This window comes from Salmo salar, chromosome ssa05, assembly GCF_905237065.1.
Source record: "Salmo salar chromosome ssa05, Ssal_v3.1, whole genome shotgun sequence".
Taxonomy (NCBI): Eukaryota; Metazoa; Chordata; class Actinopteri; order Salmoniformes; family Salmonidae; genus Salmo; species Salmo salar.
In genome coordinates this window covers 73,054,907-73,073,867 of record NC_059446.1, presented here as the reverse complement: position 1 = coordinate 73,073,867, position 18,961 = coordinate 73,054,907, and the positions used below count along the sequence as shown (strand labels likewise).

General features: G+C 41.6%; 1 protein-coding gene across 1 annotated transcript in view; it reads left to right on the top strand.

Moving 5' to 3' along the window:
- LOC106593604 (protein kinase C alpha type) overlaps positions 1 to 18,961 on the top strand; it is a 94,498-nt gene that overhangs the window by 65,600 nt on the left and 9,937 nt on the right. The gene's annotated exons all lie outside the window — the stretch shown is intronic.

Sequence of the window (18,961 nt, the reverse complement as noted above, 5' to 3'; positions counted from 1 at the left end):
ATAAACGTAACACACCTGTCTGTAGACACACTGTAATAAACGTAACACACCTGCCTGTAGACACACTGTAATAAACACACCTACACCTGCCTGTAGACACACTGTAATAAACGTAACACACCTGTCTGTAGACACAGTGTAATAAACGTAACACACCTGCCTGTAGACACACTGTAATAAACGTAACACACCTGCCTGTAGACACACTGTAATAAACGTAACACACCTGTCTGTAGACACACTGTAATAAACACACCTACACCTGCCTGTAGACACACTGTAATAAACGTAACACACCTGCCTGTAGACACACTGTAATAAACGTAACACACCTGCCTGTAGACACAGTGTAATAAACACACCTACACCTGCCTGTAGACACACTGTAATAAACGTAACACACCTGTCTGTAGACACACTGTAATAAACGTAACACACCTGTCTGTAGACACACTGTAATAAACGACACCACACCTGCCTGTAGACACACTGTAATAAACGTAACACACCTGCCTGTAGACACACTGTAATAAACGTAAAACACCTGTCTGTAGACACACTGTAATAACACACCACACCTGCCTGTAGACACACTGTAATAAACGTAAGACACACCTGCCTGTAGACACACTGTAATAAACGTAACACACCTGCCTGTAGACACACTGTAATAAACGTAACACACCTGTCTGTAGACACACTGTAATAAACGTAACACACCTGCCTGTAGACACACTGTAATAAACGTAACACACCTGCCTGTAGACACACTGTAATAAACGTAACACACCTGTCTGTAGACACACTGTAATAAACGTAACACACCTGCCTGTAGACACACTGTAATAAACGTAACACACCTGTCTGTAGACACACTGTAATAAATGTAACACACCTGCCTGTAGACACACTGTAATAAACGTAACACACCAGCCTGTAGACACACTGTAATAAGCGTAACACACCTGTCTGTAGACACACTGTAATAAACGTAACACACCTGCCTGTAGACACACTGTAATAAACGTAACACACCTGTCTGTAGACACACTGTAATAAACGTAACACACCTGCCTGTAGACACACTGTAATAAACGTAACACACCTGTCTGTAGACACACTGTAATAAACGTAACACACCTGTCTGTAGACACAGTGTAATAAACGTAACACACCTGCCTGTAGACACACTGTAATAAACGTAACACACCTGTCTGTAGACACACTGTAATAAACGTAACACACCTGTCTGTAGACACACTGTAATAAACACACCTACACTTGCCTGTAGACACACTGTAATAAACGTAACACACCTGCCTGTAGACACACTGTAATAAACGTAACACACCTGCCTGTAGACACAGTGTAATAAACACACCTACACCTGCCTGTAGACACACTGTAATAAACGTAACACACCTGTCTGTAGACACACTGTAATACATGTAACACACCTGTCTGTAGACACACTGTAATAAACACACCTACACTTGCCTGTAGACACACTGTAATAAACGTAACACACCTGCCTGTAGACACACTGTAATAAACGTAAACACCTGTCTGTAGACACACTGTAATAAACACACCTACACCTGCCTGTAGACACACTGTAATAAACGTAAGACACACCTGCCTGTAGACACACTGTAATAAATGTAACACACCTGCCTGTAGACACACTGTAATAAACGTAACACACCTGTCTGTAGACACACTGTAATAAACGTAACACACCTGCCTGTAGACACACTGCAATAAACGTAACACACCTGCCTGTAGACACACTGTAATAAACGTAACACACCTGTCTGTAGACACACTGTAATAAATGTAACACACCTGCCTGTAGACACACTGTAATAAACGTAACACACCTGTCTGTAGACACACTGTAATAAATGTAACACACCTGCCTGTAGACACACTGTAATAAACGTAACACACCAGCCTGTAGACACACTGTAATAAGCGTAACACACCTGTCTGTAGACACACTGTAATAAACGTAACACACCTGCCTGTAGACACACTGTAATAAACGTAACACACCTGTCTGTAGACACACTGTAATAAACGTAATACACCTGCCTGTAGACACACTGTAATAAACGTAACACACCTGTCTGTAGACACACTGTAATAAACACACCTACACCTGCCTGTAGACACACTGTAATAAAGGTAACACACCTGTCTGTAGACACACTGTAATAAACACACCTACACCTGCCTGTAGACACACTGTAATAAACGTAACACACCTGCCTGTAGACACACTGTAATAAACGTAACACACCTGTCTGTAGACACACTGTAATAAACGTAACACACCTGCCTGTAGACACACTGTAATAAACGTAACACACCTGTCTGTAGACACACTGTAATAAACGTAACACACCTGCCTGTAGACACACTGTAATAAACGTAACACACCTGTCTGTAGACACACTGTAATAAACGTAACACACCTGCCTGTAGACACACTGTAATAAACGTAACACACCTGCCTGTAGACACACTGTAATAAACGTAACACACCTGTCTGTAGACACACTGTAATAAATGTAACACACCTGCCTGTAGACACACTGTAATAAACGTAACACACCAGCCTGTAGACACACTGTAATAAGCGTAACACACCTGTCTGTAGACACACTGTAATAAACGTAACACACCTGCCTGTAGACACACTGTAATAAACGTAACACACCTGTCTGTAGACACACTGTAATAAACGTAATACACCTGCCTGTAGACACACTGTAATAAACGTAACACACCTGTCTGTAGACACACTGTAATAAACGTAACACACCTGTCTGTAGACACAGTGTAATAAACGTAACACACCTGCCTGTAGACACACTGTAATAAATGTAACACACCTGTCTGTAGACACACTGTAATAAACGTAACACACCTGTCTGTAGACACACTGTAATAAACACACCTACACTTGCCTGTAGACACACTGTAATAAACGTAACACACCTGCCTGTAGACACACTGTAATAAACGTAACACACCTGCCTGTAGACACAGTGTAATAAACACACCTACACCTGCCTGTAGACACACTGTAATAAACGTAACACACCTGTCTGTAGACACACTGTAATACACGTAACACACCTGTCTGTAGACACACTGTAATAAACACACCTACACCTTGCCTGTAGACACACTGTAATAAACGTAACACACCTGCCTGTAGACACACTGTAATAAACGTAAAACACCTGTCTGTAGACACACTGTAATAAACACACCTACATCTGCCTGTAGACACACTGTAATAAACGTAAGACACACCTGCCTGTAGACACACTGTAATAAATGTAACACACCTGCCTGTAGACACACTGTAATAAACGTAACACACCTGTCTGTAGACACACTGTAATAAACGTAACACACCTGCCTGTAGACACACTGCAATAAACGTAACACACCTGCCTGTAGACACACTGTAATAAACGTAACACACCTGTCTGTAGACACACTGTAATAAACGTAACACACCTGCCTGTAGACACACTGTAATAAACGTAACACACCTGTCTGTAGACACACTGTAATAAATGTAACACACCTGCCTGTAGACACACTGTAATAAACGTAACACACCAGCCTGTAGACACACTGTAATAAGCGTAACACACCTGTCTGTAGACACACTGTAATAAACGTAACACACCTGCCTGTAGACACACTGTAATAAACGTAACACACCTGTCTGTAGACACACTGTAATAAACGTAATACACCTGCCTGTAGACACACTGTAATAAACGTAACACACCTGTCTGTAGACACACTGTAATAAACACATCTACACCTGCCTGTAGACACACTGTAATAAAGGTAACACACCTGTCTGTAGACACACTGTAATAAACACACCTACACCTGCCTGTAGACACACTGTAATAAACCTAACACACCTGCCTGTAGACACACTGTAATAAATGTAACACACCTGTCTGTAGACACACTGTAATAAACGTAACACACCTGCCTGTAGACACACTGTAATAAACGTAACACACCTGTCTGTAGACACACTGTAATAAACGTAACACACCTGCCTGTAGACACACTGTAATAAACGTAACACACCTGTCTGTAGACACACTGTAATAAACGTAACACACCTGCCTGTAGACACACTGTAATAAACGTAACACACCTGCCTGTAGACACACTGTAATAAACGTAACACACCTGTCTGTAGACACACTGTAATAAACGTAACACACCTGCCTGTAGACACACTGTAATAAACACACCTACACCTGCCTGTAGACACACTGTAATAAACACACCTACACTTGCCTGTAGACACACTGTAATAAACGTAACACACCTGCCTGTAGACACACTGTAATAAACGTAACACACCTGTCTGTAGACACACTGTAATAAACGTAACACACCTGCCTGTAGACACACTGTAATAAACACACCTACACCTGCCTGTAGACACACTGTAATAAACGTAACACACCTGTCTGTAGACACACTGTAATAAACGTAACACACCTGCCTGTAGACACACTGTAATAAATGTAACACACCTGTCTGTAGACACACTGTAATAAACGTAACACACCTGTCTGTAGAAACACTGTAATGAACACACCTACACTTGCCTGTAGACACACTGTAATAAACGTAACACACCTGCCTGTAGACACACTGTAATAAACGTAACACACCTGCCTGTAGACACACTGTAATAAACACACCTACACCTGCCTGTAGACACACTGTAATAAACGTAACACACCTGCCTGTAGACACACTGTAATAAATGTAACACACCTGCCTGTAGACACACTGTAATAAACGTAACACACCTGTCTGTAGACACACTGTAATAAACGTAACACACCTGTCTGTAGACACACTGTAATAAACGTAACACACCTGCCTGTAGACACACTGTAATAAACGTAACACACCTGCCTGTAGACACACTGTAATAAACGTAACACACCTGTCTGTAGACACACTGTAATAAACACACCTACACCTGCCTGTAGACACACTGTAATAAACGTAACACACCTGCCTGTAGACACCGTAATAAACGTAAACACCTGTCTGTAGACACACTGTAATAAACACACCTACACCTGCCTGTAGACACACTGTAATAAACGTAACACACCTGCCTGTAGACACACTGTAATAAATGTAACACACCTGCCTGTAGACACACTGTAATAAACGTAACACACCTGTCTGTAGACACACTGTAATAAACGTAACACACCTGTCTGTAGACACACTGTAATAAACGTAACACACCTGCCTGTAGACACACTGTAATAAACGTAACACACCTGTCTGTAGACACACTGTAATAAACGTACACACCTGCCTGTAGACTCACTTTAATAAACGTAACACACCTGTCTGTAGACACACTGTAATAAACGTAACACACCTGCCTGTAGACACACTGTAATAAACGTAACACACCTGCCTGTAGACACACTGTAATAAACGTAACAAACCTGTCTGTAGACACACTGTAATAAACGTAACACACCTGCCTGTAGACACACTGTAATAAACACACCTACACCTGCCTGTAGACACACTGTAATAAACACACCTACACCTGCCTGTAGACACACTGTAATACATGTAACACACCTGCCTGTAGACACACTGTAATAAACGTAACACACCTGTCTGTAGACACACTGTAATAAACGTAACACACCTGTCTGTAGACACACTGTAATAAACGTAACACAACTGCCTGTATACACACTGTAATAAACGTAACACACCTGCCTGTAGACACCGTAATAAACGTAACACACCTGTCTGTAGACACACTGTAATAAACACACCACACCTGCCTGTAGACACACTGTAATAAACGTAACACACCTGCCTGTAGACACACTGTAATAAACGTAACACACCTGCCTGTAGACACACTGTAATAAACGTAACACACCTGTCTGTAGACACACTGTAATAAACGTAACACACCTGTCTGTAGACACACTGTAATAAACGTAACACACCTGCCTGTAGACACACTGTAATAAACGTAACACACCTGTCTGTAGACACACTGTAATAAACGTACACACCTGCCTGTAGACACACTGTAATAAACGTAACACACCTGTCTGTAGACACACTGTAATAAACGTAACACACCTGCCTGTAGACACACTGTAATAAACGTAACACACCTGCCTGTAGACACACTGTAATAAACGTAACACACCTGTCTGTAGACACACTGTAATAAACGTAACACACCTGCCTGTAGACACACTGTAATAAACACACCTACACCTGCCTGTAGACACACTGTAATAAACACACCTACACTTGCCTGTAGACACACTGTAATAAACGTAACACAACTGCCTGTATACACACTGTAATAAACGTAACACACCTGTCTGTAGACACACTGTAATAAACGTAACACACCTGCCTGTAGACACACTGTAATAAACACACCTACACCTGCCTGTAGAAACACTGTAATAAACGTAACACACCTGTCTGTAGACACACTGTAATAAACGCAACACACCTGCCTGTAGACACACTGTAATAAACGTAACACACCTGTCTGTAGACACACTGTAATAAACGTAACACACCTGTCTGTAGACACACTGTAATAAACGACACCTACACTTGCCTGTAGACACACTGTAATAAACGTAACACACCTGCCTGTAGACACACTGTAATAAACGTAACACACCTGTCTGTAGACACACTGTAATAAACGTAACACACCTGCCTGTAGACACACTGTAATAAACACACCTACACCTGCCTGTAGACACACTGTAATAAACGTAACACACCTGCCTGTAGACACACTGTAATAAACGTAACACACCTGCCTGTAGACACACTGTAATAAACGTAACACACCTGTCTGTAGACACACTGTAATAAACGTAACACACCTGTCTGTAGACACACTGTAATAAACACACCTACACTTGCCTGTAGACACACTGTAATAAACGTAACACACCTGCCTGTAGACACACTGTAATAAACGTAACACACCTGTCTGTAGACACACTGTAATAAACGTAACACACCTGTCTGTAGACACACTGTAATAAACACACCTACACCTGCCTGTAGACACACTGTAATAAACGTAACACACCTGCCTGTAGACACACTGTAATAAACGTAACACACCTGCCTGTAGACACACTGTAATAAACGACACCACACCTGCCTGTAGACACACTGTAATAAACGTAACACACCTGCCTGTAGACACACTGTAATAAACGTAACACACCTGCCTGTAGACACACTGTAATAAACGTAACACACCTGTCTGTAGACACACTGTAATAAACGTAACACACCTGCCTGTAGACACACTGTAATAAACGTAACACACCTGTCTGTAGACACACTGTAATAAACGTAATACACCTGCCTGTAGACACACTGTAATAAACACACCACACCTGCCTGTAGACACACTGTAATAAACGAACACAGCTGCCTGTAGACACACTGTAATAAACGTAACACACCTGTCTGTAGACACACTGTAGTAAACACACCTACACCTGCCTGTAGACACACTGTAATAAACGTAACACACCTGACTGTAGACACACTGTAATAAATGTAACACACCTGCCTGTAGACACACTGTAATAAACGTAACACACCTGTCTGTAGACACACTGTAATAAACGTAACACACCTGCCTGTAGACACACTGTAATAAATGTAACACACCTGTCTGTAGACACACTGTAATAAACGTAACACACCTGTCTGTAGAAACACTGTAATAAACACACCTACACTTGCCTGTAGACACACTGTAATAAACGTAACACACCTGCCTGTAGACACACTGTAATAAACGTAACACACCTGCCTGTAGACACACTGTAATAAACACACCTACACCTGCCTGTAGACACACTGTAATAAACGTAACACACCTGTCTGTAGACACACTGTAATAAACGTAACACACCTGTCTGTAGACACACTGTAATAAACTCACCTACACTTGCCTGTAGACACACTGTAATAAACGTAACACACCTGCCTGTAGACACACTGTAATAAACGTAAACACCTGTCTGTAGACACACTGTAATAAACACACCTACACCTGCCTGTAGACACACTGTAATAAACGTAACACACCTGCCTGTAGACACACTGTAATAAACGTAACACACCTGCCTGTAGACACACTGTAATAAACGTAACACACCTGCCTGTAGACACACTGTAATAAACGTAACACACCTGTCTGTAGACACACTGTAATAAACGTAACACACCTGCCTGTAGACACACTGTAATAAACGTAACACACCTGCCTGTAGACACACTGTAATAAACGTAACACACCTGTCTGTAGACACACTGTAATAAACAACCTACACCTGCCTGTAGACACACTGTAATAAACGTAACACACCTGTCTGTAGACACACTGTAATAAACGTAACACACCTGCCTGTAGACACACTGTAATAAACGTAACACACCTGCCTGTAGACACACTGTAATAAACGTAACACACCTGTCTGTAGACACACTGTAATAAACGTAACACACCTGCCTGTAGACACACTGTAATAAACGTAACACACCTGCCTGTAGACACACTGTAATAAACGTAACACACCTGTCTGTAGACACACTGTAATAAACACACCTACACTTGCCTGTAGACACACTGTAATAAACGTAACACACCTGCCTGTAGACACACTGTAATAAACGTAACACACTGTCTGTAGACACACTGTAATAAACACACCTACACCTGTCTGTAAACACACTGTAATAAACCTAACACACCTGTCTGTAGACACACTGTAATAAACGTAACACACCTGCCTGTAGACACACTGTAATAAATGTAACACACCTGCTTGTAGACACACTGTAATAAACGTAACACACCTGCCTGTAGACACACTGTAATAAACGTAACACACCTGTCTGTAGACACACTGTAATAAACGTAACACACCTGCCTGTAGACACACTGTAATAAACACACCTACACCTGCCTGTAGACACACTGTAATAAACGTAACACACCTGTCTGTAGACACAGTGTAATAAACGTAACACACCTGCCTGTAGACACACTGTAATAAACGTAACACACCTGTCTGTAGACACACTGTAATAAACGTAACACACCTGTCTGTAGACACACTGTAATAAGAACACACCCTGCCTGTAGACACACTGTAATAAACGTAACACACCTGCCTGTAGACACACTGTAATAAACGTAACACACCTGCCTGTAGACACAGTGTAATAAACACACCTACACCTGCCTGTAGACACACTGTAATAAACGTAACACACCTGTCTGTAGACACACTGTAATACATGTAACACACCTGTCTGTAGACACACTGTAATAAACACACCTACACTTGCCTGTAGACACACTGTAATAAACGTAATACACCTGCCTGTAGACACACTGTAATAAACGTAAAACACCTGCCTGTAGACACACTGTAATAAACACACCTACACCTGCCTGTAGACACACTGTAATAAACGTAAGACACACCTGTCTGTAGACACACTGTAATAAACGTAACACACCTGCCTGTAGACACACTGTAATAAACGTAACACACCTGTCTGTAGACACACTGTAATAAACGTAACACACCTGCCTGTAGACACACTGTAATAAACGTAACACACCTGCCTGTAGACACACTGTAATAAACGTAACACACCTGTCTGTAGACACACTGTAATAAACGTAACACACCTGCCTGTAGACACACTGTAATAAACGTAACACACCTGCCTGTAGACACACTGTAATAAACGTAACACACCTGCCTGTAGACACACTGTAATAAACGTAACACACCAGCCTGTAGACACACTGTAATAAACACACCACACCTGCCTGTAGACACACTGTAATAAACGTAACACACCTGCCAGTAGACACACTGTAATAAACGTAACACACCTGTCTGTAGACACACTGTAATAAACGTAATACACCTGCCTGTAGACACACTGTAATAAACGTAACACACCTGTCTGTAGACACACTGTAATAAACGTAACACACCTGTCTGTAGACACAGTGTAATAAACGTAACACACCTGCCTGTAGACACACTGTAATAAACGTAACACACCTGTCTGTAGACACACTGTAATAAACGTAACACACCTGTCTGTAGACACACTGTAATAAACACACCTACACCTGCCTGTAGACACACTGTAATAAACGTAACACACCTGCCTGTAGACACACTGTAATAAACGTAACACACCTGCCTGTAGACACAGTGTAATAAACACACCTACACCTGCCTGTAGACACACTGTAATAAACGTAACACACCTGTCTGTAGACACACTGTAATAAACGTAACACACCTGCCTGTAGACACACTGTAATAAACACACCTACACTTGCCTGTAGACACACTGTAATAAACGTAACACACCTGCCTGTAGACACACTGTAATAAACGTAAACACCTGTCTGTAGACACACTGTAATAAACACACACACCTGCCTGTAGACACACTGTAATAAACGTAAACACACCTGCCTGTAGACACACTGTAATAAATGTAACACACCTGCCTGTAGACACACTGTAATAAACGTAACACACCTGTCTGTAGAAACACTGTAATAAACGTAACACACCTGCCTGTAGACACACTGTAATAAACGTAACACACCTGCCTGTAGACACACTGTAATAAACGTAACACACCTGCCTGTAGACACACTGTAATAAACGTAACACACCTGCCTGTAGACACACTGTAATAAACGTAACACACCTGTCTGTAGACACACTGTAATAAATGTAACACACCTGCCTGTAGACACACTGTAATAAACGTAACACACCTGCCTGTAGACACACTGTAATAAACGTAACACACCTGTCTGTAGACACACTGTAATAAACGTAACACACCTGCCTGTAGACACACTGTAATAAACGTAACACACCTGTCTGTAGACACACTGTAATAAACGTAATACACCTGCCTGTAGACACACTGTAATAAACGTAACACACCTGTCTGTAGACACACTGTAATAAACACACCTACACCTGCCTGTAGACACACTGTAATAAACGTAACACACCTGTCTGTAGACACACTGTAATAAACACACCTACACCTGCCTGTAGACACACTGTAATAAACGTAACACACCTGCCTGTAGACACACTGTAATAAACGTAACACACCTGTCTGTAGACACACTGTAATAAACGTAACACACCTGTCTGTAGACACACTGTAATAAACGTAACACACCTGCCTGTAGACACACTGCAATAAACGTAACACACCTGCCTGTAGACACACTGTAATAAACGTAACACACCTGTCTGTAGACACACTGTAATAAACCGTAACACACCTGCCTGTAGACACACTGTAATAAACACACCACACCTGTCTGTAGACACACTGTAATAAACGTAACACAGCTGCCTGTAGACACACTGTAATAAACGTAACACACCTGCCTGTAGACACACTGTAGTAAACACACCACACCTGCCTGTAGACACACTGTAATAAACGTAACACACCTGTCTGTAGACACACTGTAATAAACGTAACACACCTGCCTGTAGACACACTGTAATAAACGTAACACACCTGTCTGTAGACACAATGTAATAAACGTAACACACCTGCCTGTAGACACACTGTAATAAACGTAACACACCTGCCTGTAGACACACTGTAATAAACGTAACACACCTGCCTGTAGACACACTGTAATAAACGTAACACACCTGTCTGTAGACACACTGTAATAAATGTAACACACCTGTCTGTAGACACACTGTAATAAACGTAACACACCTGCCTGTAGACACACTGTAATAAACGTAACACACCTGTCTGTAGACACACTGTAATAAATCAACACACCTGCCTGTAGACACACTGTAATAAACGTAACACACACCTGCCTGTAGACACACTGTAATAAACGTAACACACCTGCCTGTAGACACACTGTAATAAACGTAACACACCTGTCTGTAGACACACTGTAATAAACGTAACACACCTGCCTGTAGACACACTGCAATAAACGTAACACACCTGCCTGTAGACACACTGTAATGAACGTAACACACCTGTCTGTAGACACACTGTAATAAATGTAACACACCTGCCTGTAGACACACTGTAATAAACGTAACACACCTGTCTGTAGACACACTGTAATAAATGTAACACACCTGCCTGTAGACACACTGTAATAAACGTAACACACCAGCCTGTAGACACACTGTAATAAACGTAACACACCTGTCTGTAGACACACTGTAATAAACGTAACACACCTGCCTGTAGACACACTGTAATAAACGTAACACACCTGTCTGTAGACACACTGTAATAAACGTAATACACCTGCCTGTAGACACACTGTAATAAATGTAACACACCTGTCTGTAGACACACTGTAATAAACACACCTACACCTGCCTGTAGACACACTGTAATAAAGGTAACACACCTGGCTGTAGACACACTGTAATAAACACACCTACACCTGCCTGTAGACACACTGTAATAAACGTAACACACCTGCCTGTAGACACACTGTAATAAATGTAACACACCTGCCTGTAGACACACTGTAATAAACGTAACACACCTGCCTGTAGACACACTGTAATAAATGTAACACACCTGCCTGTAGACACACTGTAATAAATGTAACACACCTGTCTGTAGACACACTGTAATAAACGTAACACACCTGTCTGTAGACACACTGTAATAAACGTAACACACCTGCCTGTAGACACACTGTAATAAACGTAACACACCTGTCTGTAGACACACTGTAATAAACGTACACACCTGCCTGTAGACTCACTTTAATAAACGTAACACACCTGTCTGTAGACACACTGTAATAAACGTAACACACCTGCCTGTAGACACACTGTAATAAACGTAACACACCTGCCTGTAGACACACTGTAATAAACGTAACACACCTGTCTGTAGACACACTGTAATAAACGTAACACACCTGCCTGTAGACACACTGTAATAAACACACCTACACCTGCCTGTAGACACACTGTAATAAACACACCTACACTTGCCTGTAGACACACTGTAATAAACGTAACACAACTGCCTGTACACACACTGTAATAAACGTAACACACCTGTCTGTAGACACACTGTAATAAACGTAACACACCTGCCTGTAGACACACTGTAATAAACACACCTACACCTGCCTGTAGACACACTGTAATAAACGTAACACACCTGTCTGTAGACACACTGTAATAAACGCAACACACCTGCCTGTAGACACACTGTAATAAACGTAACACACCTGTCTGTAGACACACTGTAATAAACGTAACACACCTGTCTGTAGACACACTGTAATAAACACACCTACACTTGCCTGTAGACACACTGTAATAAACGTAACACACCTGCCTGTAGACACACTGTAATAAACGTAACACACCTGCCTGTAGACACACTGTAATAAACACACCTACACCTGCCTGTAGACACACTGTAATAAACGTAACACACCTGTCTGTAGACACACTGTAATAAACGTAACACACCTGTCTGTAGACACACTGTAATAAACACACCTACACTTGCCTGTAGACACACTGTAATAAACGTAACACACCTGCCTGTAGACACACTGTAATAAATGTAACACACCTGCCTGTAGACACACTGTAATAAACGTAACACACCTGTCTGTAGACACACTGTAATAAACGTAACACACCTGTCTGTAGACACACTGTAATAAACGTAACACACCTGCCTGTAGACACACTGTAATAAACGTAACACACCTGCCTGTAGACACACTGTAATAAACGTAACACACCTGTCTGTAGACACACTGTAATAAATGTAACACACCTGTCTGTAGACACACTGTAATAAATGTAACACACCTGCCTGTAGACACACTGTAATAAACGTAACACACCTGTCTGTAGACACACTGTAATAAATGTAACACACCTGCCTGTAGACACACTGTAATAAACGTAACACACCTGCCTGTAGACACACTGTAATAAACGTAACACACCTGTCTGTAGACACACTGTAATAAACGTAACACACCTGCCTGTAGACACACTGTAATAAACGTAACACACCTGTCTGTAGACACACTGTAATAAACGTAATACACCTGCCTGTAGACACACTGTAATAAACACACCTACACTTGCATGTAGACACACTGTAATAAACGTAACACAGCTGCCTGTAGACACACTGTAATAAACGTAAACACCTGTCTGTAGACACACTGTAGTAAACACACCTACACCTGCCTGTAGACACACTGTAATAAACGTAACACACCTGCCTGTAGACACACTGTAATAAATGTAACACACCTGCCTGTAGACACACTGTAATAAACGTAACACACCTGTCTGTAGACACACTGTAATAAACGTAACACATCTGTCTGTAGACACACTGTAATAAACGTAACACACCTGCCTGTAGACACACTGTAATAAACGTAACACACCTGCCTGTAGACACACTGTAATAAACGTAACACACCTGTCTGTAGACACACTGTAATAAATGTAACACACCTGTCTGTAGACACACTGTAATAAATGTAACACACCTGCCTGTAGACACACTGTAATAAACGTAACACACCTGTCTGTAGACACACTGTAATAAATGTAACACACCTGCCTGTAGACACACTGTAATAAACGTAACACACCTGCCTGTAGACACACTGTAATAAACGTAACACACCTGTCTGTAGACACACTGTAATAAACGTAATACACCTGCCTGTAGACACACTGTAATAAACGTAACACACCTGTCTGTAGACACACTGTAATAAACACACCTACACCTGCCTGTAGACACACTGTAATAAACGTAACACACCTGTCTGTAGACACACTGTAATAAACACACCTACACCTGCCTGTAGACACACTGTAATAAACGTAACACACCTGCCTGTAGACACACTGTAATAAACGTAACACACCTGTCTGTAGACACACTGTAATAAACGTAACACACCTGTCTGTAGACACACTGTAATAAACGTAACACACCTGCCTGTAGACACACTGTAATAAATGTAACACACCTGCCTGTAGACACACTGTAATAAACGTAACACACCTGCCTGTAGACACACTGTAATAAACGTAACACACCTGTCTGTAGACACACTGTAATAAACGTAACACACCTGCCTGTAGACACACTGTAATAAACGTAAGACACCTGTCTGTAGACACACTGTAATAAACGTAATACACCTGCCTGTAGACACACTGTAATAAACGTAACACACCTGTCTGTAGACACACTGTAATAAACACACCTACACCTGTCTGTAGACACACTGTAATAAACACACCTACACCTGCCTGTAGACACACTGTAATAAACGTAACACACCTGTCTGTAGACACACTGTAATAAACGTAACACACCTGCCTGTAGACACACTGTAATAAACACACCTACACCTGCCTGTAGACACACTGTAATAAACGTAACACACCTGTCTGTAGACACACTGTAATAAACACACCTACACCTGTCTGTAGACACACTGTAATAAACGTAACACACCTGTCTGTAGACACACTGTAATAAACGTAACACACCTGCCTGTAGACACACTGTAATAAACGTAACACACCTGCCTGTAGACACACTGTAATAAACGTAACACACCTGCCTGTAGACACACTGTAATAAACGTAACACACCTGTCTGTAGACACACTGTAATAAACGTAACACACCTGCCTGTAGACACACTGTAATAAACACAATTACACCTGCCTGTAGACAAACAGTAATAAATGTAACACAACTGTCTGTAGACACAGTGTAATAAACGTAACACACCTGCCTGTAGACACACTGTAATAAACGTAACACACCTGTCTGTAGACACACTGTAATAAACGTAACACACCTGTCTGTAGACACACTGTAATAAACACACCTACACTTGCCTGTAGACACACTGTAATAAACGTAACACACCTGCCTGTAGACACACTGTAATAAACGTAACACACCTGCCTGTAGACACAGTGTAATAAACACACCTACACCTGCCTGTAGACACACTGTAATAAACGTAACACACCTGTCTGTAGACACACTGTAATAAACGTAACACACCTGTCTGTAGACACACTGTAATAAACACACCTACACTTGCCTGTAGACACACTGTAATAAACGTAACACACCTGCCTGTAGACACACTGTAATAAACGTAAACACCTGTCTGTAGACACACTGTAATAAACACACCTACACCTGCCTGTAGACACACTGTAATAAACGTAAGACACACCTGCCTGTAGACACACTGTAATAAATGTAACACACCTGCCTGTAGACACACTGTAATAAACGTAACACACCTGTCTGTAGACACACTGTAATAAACGTAACACACCTGCCTGTAGACACACTGTAATAAACGTAACACACCTGTCTGTAGACACACTGTAATAAACGTAATACACCTGCCTGTAGACACACTGTAATAAACGTAACACACCTGTCTGTAGACACACTGTAATAAACGTAACACACCTGCCTGTAGACACACTGTAATAAACGTAACACACCAGCCTGTAGACACACTGTAATAAACGTAACACACCTGTCTGTAGACACACTGTAATAAACGTAACACACCTGCCTGTAGACACACTGTAATAAACGTAACACACCTGTCTGTAGACACACTGTAATAAACGTAATACACCTGCCTGTAGACACACTGTAATAAATGTAACACACCTGTCTGTAGACACACTGTAATAAACACACCTACACCTGCCTGTAGACACACTGTAATAAAGGTAACACACCTGGCTGTAGACACACTGTAATAAACACACCTACACCTGCCTGTAGACACACTGTAATAAACCTAACACACCTGCCTGTAGACACACTGTAATAAACGTAACACACCTGTCTGTAGACACACTGTAATAAACGTAACACACCTGCCTGTAGACACACTGTAATAAACACACCTACACCTGCCTGTAGACACACTGTAATAAACGTAACACACCTGTCTGTAGACACACTGTAATAAACACACCTACACCTGTCTGTAGACACACTGTAATAAACGTAACACACCTGTCTGTAGACACACTGTAATAAACGTAACACACCTGCCTGTAGACACACTGTAATAAACGTAACACACCTGCCTGTAGACACACTGTAATAAACGTAACACACCTGCCTGTAGACACACTGTAATAAACGTAACACACCTGTCTGTAGACACACTGTAATAAACGTAACACACCTGCCTGTAGACACACTGTAATAAACACACCTACATCTGCCTGTAGACACACTGTAATAAACGTAACACACCTGTCTGTAGACACAGTGTAATAAACGTAACACACCTGCCTGTAGACACACTGTAATAAACGTAACACACCTGTCTGTAGACACACTGTAATAAACGTAACACACCTGTCTGTAGACACACTGTAATAAACACACCTACACTTGCCTGTAGACACACTGTAATAAACGTAACACACCTGCCTGTAGACACACTGTAATAAACGTAACACACCTGCCTGTAGACACACTGTAATAAACACACCTACACCTGCTTGTAGACACACTGTAATAAACGTAAGACACACCTGCCTGTAGACACACTGTAATAAATGTAACACACCTGCCTGTAGACACACTGTAATAAACGTAACACACCTGTCTGTAGACACACTGTAATAAACGTAACACACCTGCCTGTAGACACACTGTAATAAACGTAACACACCTGTCTGTAGACACACTGTAATAAACGTAATACACCTGCCTGTAGACACACTGTAATAAACGTAACACACCTGTCTGTAGACACACTGTAATAAACGTAACACACCTGCCTGTAGACACACTGTAATAAACGTAACACACCAGCCTGTAGACACACTGTAATAAACGTAACACACCTGTCTGTAGACACACTGTAATAAACGTAACACACCTGCCTGTAGACACACTGTAATAAACGTAACACACCTGTCTGTAGACACACTGTAATAAACGTAACACACCTGCCTGTAGACACACTGTAATAAATGTAACACACCTGCCTGTAGACACACTGTAATAAACGTACACACACCTGCCTGTAGACACACTGTAATAAACGTAACACACCTGTCTGTAGACACACTGTAATAAACGTACACACACCTGCCTGTAGACACACTGTAATAAACGTAACACACCTGTCTGTAGACACACTGTAATAAACGTAACACACCTGTCTGTAGACACACTGTAATAAATGTAACACACCTGTCTGTAGACACACTGTAATAAACACACCTACACCTGCCTGTAGACACACTGTAATAAACGTAACACACCTGTCTGTAGACACACTGTAATAAACACACCTACACCTGCCTGTAGACACACTGTAATAAACGTAACACACCTGCCTGTAGACACACTGTAATAAACGTAACACACCTGTCTGTAGACACACTGTAATAAACGTAACACACCTGTCTGTAGACCCACTGTAATAATCGTAACACACCTGCCTGTAGACACACTGTAATAAATGTAACACACCTGCCTGTAGACACACTGTAATAAACGTAACACACCTGTCTGTAGACACACTGTAATAAACACACCTACACCTGCCTGTAGACACACTGTAATAAACGTAACACACCTGTCTGTAGACACACTGTAATAATAGTCAGACTGATAGTCAGTCTGTCTTTCTGTGTGTTAGTCTGTCTTTCTGATAGTCAGTCTGTCTTTCTGATAGTCAGTCT